This window comes from Haliotis rufescens, unplaced genomic scaffold, assembly GCF_023055435.1.
Source record: "Haliotis rufescens isolate VD_foot unplaced genomic scaffold, xgHalRufe1.0.p SCAF_12, whole genome shotgun sequence".
Lineage (NCBI taxonomy): Eukaryota > Metazoa > Mollusca > Gastropoda > Lepetellida > Haliotidae > Haliotis > Haliotis rufescens.
Window position 1 is genome coordinate 1290094 of NW_025963802.1, and position 7935 is coordinate 1298028.

The following is a 7935-nucleotide window of genomic DNA, read 5'->3' on the forward strand; positions in this document are numbered from 1 at the left end:
CTAACGTCGACTTCCTGTTGGTCATTTCATTGGAAGGTCATAGTTCGCGAAAGGTTGTTCTGACGTGACCTGTAATGGGATGTCCTCGTCGATAGCGAGAACTTGTATCTGATTTTAATAAGATTGAGGTAATCTAAGCATGTGAAGTATCCTGTTTTACTTATTTAAAGCATTAATTGTTTATTGTTAAGCAAGTTTATCTCTGCAGCCGTTGTAATATGCAGCTACCAGCCGATTCGTATGGCATCTAAACACGGGCTGTGTACTCGCGGGCAGATGACCACGGAGTACGCTGATCACTGTGTCGGATTAACAAAACTAATTAATGAGTGATTTCGGTAATTCGTTGCAAATAAGGTGTGTCGAAGTCGGGAGACTGTCGGATTAACGGGTCAAAATAGCACTGATTTAATCGGTTCCCAACATTAGTGTCGGATAAAGCCGATTGTCGGATTAACGAGTGTCGGATTAACGAGACTTGACTGTACATGGGTTTATGACCTTCGTAGGAATAACAGACTTGATTAGAATCTGATTGAAATGGATAGCTCGACTCATATGTTAATGTCATCATCTTGAACCCTTGACCGCAACCCACTCAGACCAACTATGCCAGATATTCTCTCCTGGCAGGAGATTGATGGCATGGCTTGCGTGGAATTTGACGGACACTGGTAATGACGAGTGTTAGGCTTAATGTGCACTGAATGTGTTTTTGTTTTTTTATTCAACATCACGATCGTCTTGTTTTGAACGAATCTCAAGGATTCTTACTGTACCGGGATAATTAAGATGATGATGTACGTATCTCCTGACACATTTACTCCCACTGAATGGTAATACGGTCTTTTCATGGTTAAATTTTATTAATTATATCATCTTCACAATCTTCCAAACGTATGTATGAAGGTAATAAAATATCGTTTATAGAAACATCTCTTCAGTTGGTAACAAACGAAGGGGACGTGTCCTTCGGAGTATCTTCCGTGTCCTAATATGTTTTTTCACAATGCCACAACGTGTGAAAAACGAAGCGTGGTTTATTTCACCATAAAACATAGTTCTAACAAGACGTCAGTTCTAGGGATTCGTACATGAGCTCGCAACTTGATGATGTAAATTGGACGACGTTAGTTTTTATAGGGAAGTGTCCAGCGAGTAGATGAACGTAATGGCCGAAAAATCGCATCCAAAAGTGGGCGAGATATGACAATCAGTTTTGGGAGAAAAGGTACAGATGGTCGACGTGAAAATTTTGATAATATCTGGGAAATACCAAACTAAACTCCCATGTTCATAACATGGACTTGTCCAACATTGCCGAGGTCGGATTGTATTCAGGGAGTCATCGTTATTTTAATACCGGTAAATAGTTTTGAAGCGTGTACAGTGTATTAACATCCTTAAAAAAGCTGTACATAATGTTGATATCTCATCTAAGAAATAAACATCTCGTGGTTGTCCTTTATCGTACAACAAAACACTGCAGGGAGAATAAACAAGTCGGGGCTGCGCCCCTCGTGATTTATCTTGAACGATCGCCACTTGATTACATACCAAGACAACTTGCTATTTGCATATGAAGAGCTTAAGGGCCATTGTAATGTGGAGTCTGTTTTGAGAAAAGTGATGAAAACACATAATATTATGCATGTTAAAGAACTTTTTTTACCGATACATTCCTAGACATTAAAGCATTCTGACAGCAGAGATATAAATGTTGTTATAAAAAAAACATTCAAAAAAGGAAATAAACTTACGTTTTTAATTTGTGTAAGGGTGGAAAGGGCCAATGTCTGTATTTTGGCCCTTTTTGACCCTCAGGCATTTGCATGGGATTTAACATGTGAGATTGATAAACTACTGAAAGTATAAACACATACTATTGAAGCACTTTTAAATGATTTAAACTAATGCCAACTTTGTTGAAATAGTTGAAAGATAATAATAAGGTGTCCAAACTTTCAAAACCTCTCTCAGACAACCAGTCTCAACCACGAGAGCTAAAAGGGCCAATATCTAGAAAAGTGACTTTGGCCCTTTTGGAACTTGACTTTGGCCCTTTTATAAAATTTTAAGTAGCTATATTTCAAAAACCCATAAATGAAAACATACAATATTTTTTCTATAGGTAGACAAGAACTCATAGATGTTATTTATGTAATAATTTGCAAAAAGGGCCAAAGTGCATTTTGTCCCCTTTTAGCTCTAAGCTCTTCATATATTACCTTACATACATATCACATATCACATATCACATAGTCCGCCTCGCAACTCTGCACAGCGAATCGCGGCGCCATAGACGACTGGGCCACCCGTACCCCCCGTCTCCAATAGAGCCCTAGGTGTATATTTCATATGTCCAAGATAAACAACTACTTATTACATTGTGTACATTCAGAAGATCTTGACTGAACATTAACATATCACGTAGGTAAAGACAAAGTCATGCAAATGTGTGCTATGTCGGCCAATATTTCTTTGTTTTAAATAATATTTCTAAATCATTTCTTATAACATATAACGTGGAATTAACCCATCAAATCAACAAAACATTTATTATACAATCATCATCATCATCATCATCATCATCATCATCATCATCATCATCATCATCATCATCATCATCCTACTACTACCACTACTACTACTACTACTACTACTACTACTACTACTACCACTACTACTACTACTACTACTACTACTATTACTACTACTACTACTACTACTACTACTACTCACTCAGAGACCTCTGTTGCTGTGCCCCATCACGTCTTGCCATGCTTGTTTCTGTTAAGCCAAAGAGAGACTGGCATCCAGATCAGCCAGGAATGGTTTCGTGTTGGAAGCAATTATGTTTCTGACGTTGTATCTGTCATGTTTCGCCGAATGCCGTGTTCGATGTTAAGAAATGGGTTTTATACATTAGTATGTATGACATTCTGCTTGCGTAAAAGAAAGACAATAGACGTGCTTCATACGATAAATGAAGCAATTCTAGGCAGTTGCTGATCTATCGATAACTCATACCCTGACATTAAAATGCGGCTGCAGACGATATGCGAATAGATAACTTTATATTTCACTTTAATCTTTAAAATTCTTTGAAAATCTTTGCAAATCATGCGAGTAAGTGAGTAAGTAGAGTTTAACGCCGCCGTGAGCAGCGTACAATCCTACTCATTCACTCCCTCGCATGTTGGTGTTCATGTGAAAGTATACAGTCACTGAAAACGTGCCCATACACCATGAACGTTGATAATCAGTTCCGTTGCCAATTACATCACATTAATTTTACAAAAGCCTTAACGCGCTAACCTCACCCGCAGTTTGACCATGATTGAAGCTACTACGAAGCAGCTCAATTCGTAGCTCTGTTGACCAGGAAGTGGTAACGGGTTATGAAGTTACGTGTTTAGTGAGTGAATGTTATTTATGCCACGGGTAGTGACATTCCAGTTGTATCACGTAGGACTGTACAATACGCGTTTGTGTCAGGCAAACAAGTGACTGAATGCATGAGCAACGATCCACGCCATCTTCGCAAGATGACACACAGTCACCAATGTCATAGAGCCGGTGTAGTAGGCTCAAACGACTCCCCCTAAATTTGACTCTAGAGTCATATGGGCCTAGGCTCACATGACTCCCCTAGCCAGGCTCAAAACACTCCCTCTTGGCTCAGCTAAGTCCCCTACTGGGCCCAAATGACTCCCCTTGTTTTGAAATAAAATGATTACAGAAAAGATCAAACATATCTTGTATTATAAAGGTTTTCAAACCCTCTTCCTCAAATTCTATTCTGAAATGTCAATCAGTTTATTCATATATAACTGTAAGGCCACAGGCCCATAGTACAGAATACATGACAATGTGGAAGCGGTTAGAAATGTCACAAGGATTCATTTCTTAATAACATGGCATGATATAAAAAGAGAGAAAGATTTTGTATAGCCGTTTTGCTCACATGTGATATTAAAGAGATAAACTTGTATTTATTTGGATGTACATAGTATTTCTGTTCAATATATGTTTTCCTTAAATTATCATATTTGCAACATACAAGTAGAAAATGAAATTAATCTTCGACAACATTTAAAGAACATTGTTTACATAATCTTAAACATTTGGGTATTTTGTTGTGCCTGCCAACTTCAACCATTAACCTGTGTGAGCTGCATCTAAATTGTGTTAATGATATTCTGAATTTTCTTATATTTACATCAGTTAAATATTTTGCTGCGCATATTTGCATTTTAAAATATCTATAATATTCGCATTTGCTAGAAACATCTACAGTAGATCTCCATGTTTGAAAGTACATGTCAAAAAGCGTCTGCCTTATTTTCGATATGAACATGGCATGATTCTCTAAGAAACATTGGTTTTCCCAGATGTAACCATACCCACATTTATACAGTAGACATTTAAATTGTATGCCCAATATTGATCTCCATTCTTTTCACACAATAGCATCATATTATAACATTTTTTTGGCAATGTACTTACTGGCATTTTTAGTAATTTTAACCAGTATCTTATGATTTTTAAGTAGTGATATATATACAAGGGCATGCGACCACATTCACCATAAACCATTACGTTAGAAGTACTATGTTTAACACCAAGAAATCTTTTGCATGCGTATAAATGTACGGATTCAATTTCTTTAGCCTCTGCAAAACCCCATATTTCCGAACCATAGGAAAGAATAGGAGCTATTTTTGTGTCAAACATTTTGAAGAAAGATTTATAAGCACACTCGCTAAAATGTTCAAACGTTTGTAAAATTCCCAATAACATCTTATTAGCTTGGATTGCTGCATTACATATATGTCGGTTCCATGATAATTTACTTGAAAATATTTCACCAAGATATTTATATGAGGTTTTAGTTTGAAGTAATTGTCCCCGAAAGTACCACTTTTCGTTTTTTGACAGCGTATTCCCTTTGCTAAATACAACAATATTTGTCTTATCTAGATTAACTTTAAGTTTCCACGTATCACAGTACAATTCTAGCTGATTTATCAAAGTTTGTAAACCTTTTACAGTACTCGAGAACATGATTATATCATCTGCAAATAGTAACATAAATTTTTTTTTTAAGTTCAGGATGTAATTGTATGCCATCATCATAATTTCTTTCGATTTGGGCTGTAAGCTCATTAATAAAAAAACAGAACAAAAAAAAGGGCTTAATACACATCCTTGGCGTACACCAGTATGGCAGATAAAAGAATCTGAATACATGCCGTTTTGTTTAACACATGATTTAACTTCCTTATAAATACCACATAACAATATACCCATTTTATTACTGACACCATGTGAATTAAACAGATACCATAACTTATCTCTACATATTGAATCGAATGCTTTCGAAAAGTCTACAATTATAGCATACAATTTTCCATGTTTACGTTGAATATACCTATCTATAAGAGCCTGGAGAATAAACATATTATCAGAGGTTGAGTAACCTTGTCGAAAACCTGCTTGCTCTTCCTCAATCTTATCAAGTGCTTCCGACCACAATACCAAGCGTTTATTAATAATGCTAAGAAATATCTTACTGAATATACTGGTAAGTGTAATACCCCTATAACTTTCAACATCTGTCACTGAGCCTTTTTGTGTGAATTGGAACGATAGTTCCAAGTGTCCAACCTTTTGGAAAGTAAGAGGGATCCATTATTGTATTAAATAATATTACCAAATACGACAGGGTATTATCAAGAGAGTATTTAAAGAAATCTGTTATAATTTTATCAACTCCCGGGCTTTTCAAGTTTTCCAGATTTTGAATAGCAGATTTAATTTCTTCTTTTGAGATTTTGGGAATCTAATATTTCCGTTTCAAAATTGGTTTCATCATTATCAAAAGAGTTCAACGGGAAGTTATTTGTGGAATCATCACCGCTGAAAAGATTGTTGAAGTAATTAAACCACTCATGCATTTCTATGTTACTTTTAGTTTCCTTCTTTTTGCTGATGCTTTTCAAGGTCGTCCAAAACTGTTTTGATGAGCTGATACTTTCTTCTAGTCTGCTTCTATCCATGAAATTTTCTTTCTTTTTTTTCTGCAAGTAGCTTTATACTTATTTTTCGAATCCGTGTACTTAGCAAGTGAGTCTTTATCCTTTAATTTCCTGAAATGGTTTAAAAGAGTGCATCTTTCCTTCTTTAACAACTCACATTCCCAGTCAACCACTGTTTACTTTCTCTGTTAGGGGTTACTTCCCTTTTCATTACATTCCTGCATATGCAATAGCTTCTGTAAATAACAATACACCTTCATCAATATTTGTAAAAACAGAATCAATAGCTTTTCTTAAAAGGCATGCAAAAGTGTCTGATAACAGTCGTTCTTGGAAAATATCTGCTTTGCTGTTATACCACTTAAACATTGAATGACTATGGTAGGCGTTTTCAAATGATGTTTTTCCACATGAATGAAGCGCTCGTAAAGACATTGTAATAGGCAGGTGCTGTGATTCGTGACGTGACTCAATATCAAAATTTTGGCACAAGTCAAATATATCTATGGTGCTAATAATGTAATCGATAACACTTGCTCCAGCATTGCCAACAAATGTAAAATCACCTTTCTCGGAATCACTTCCACAGCGGCCATTCATAATGTGTACATTTAAAACAGCACTCGTTTTAGAACAGCAAATCATAGATTACCCATTGAAACAGGAAGATGGTATAATATTGTGAGAGAGGAAAGAAAATGTACATTGTGTAAAAATTTTATATGTGATGAAATGCACTTTTTATTAGAATGTCCAAAACTCTCAGAAATTAGAAACAAGTTTTTGCCTCAATACTACTGTATGTATCCTTCTGCCGTAAAATTCTCTCATTTGATGTCCATTACTTATAAGCCAACTCTATTAAAACTGGCAAGTTATATAAGATCATGTATGAAAATGTTCCACTGACATGTTTTCTTCATTGTATCTTATTCCTGTGTCCAATTACATCTCTGTATCACTGCCGTGATTTACGAGAATAAACATCATTCATTCATTCATTCACTTAAATTGATAAAACATATTCCAAAGTTATTAAGAACAGTATCGTTTGAATATCTACACAGATTAAACCTGTCTAATAGAAAGTCCCAGTATGAAGTATCCTGGACATGGAGATATTCAAGTATATCATCCTCTACATAATCTGGCTCTTTGCCAGTTCTTGCATTAAAGTCACCCCCTAAAATGCACGAAACGTCACCAACATCACCTAGGATGTCAAGCAGTTCATCCTGAAATAGCAATATACCGTTTTTAGATCCAACATTACTGTCGTACCATGTAGATCCTTCTGGGTGGATATACACACAGCAGTATAACACGTGTTTTTCAAGTCCAAACAGTGACATGTCAAGTAAAAGATATACACCATTTGCTGTGATCCATGAGTTTTTAACATAAGCTATAAGATTCTTTAATGAAATGTCAAGTTAAGAACAATCCCCAATATTGTGTGTCGGATGTTTTAGTACCAGTTATTTTATTACAGGTTTATATTTAACTTTATTTGGAAAAAAACCCCTCAAGGTGCCTCTCTTAAATAACTATACTTTTCTTAACCTATAATTTATTTTCAGATTACTCCCCCTATTCTATATCCAATTCTTTCATATCAGGTTCAAACTACTCCCCTATTCTATATCCAATTCTTGAGTATCAGGCTCAAACTACTCCCCTATTCTATCTCTAATTCTTGAGTATCAGCCTCAAACTACTCCCCTTGTATATCCTCGATCTCCATATTACTCGGATCAGTTCACACGGTACTACTACAAATCAACATTCACATACCCAGACAGAGTGGGTTTATATTTAAAGCTGATGCATTCTAATTCAAAGGTTTAATTTTCACTACAGAGGTATATGCCCGTTCATGACTGAGTGAGTGAGT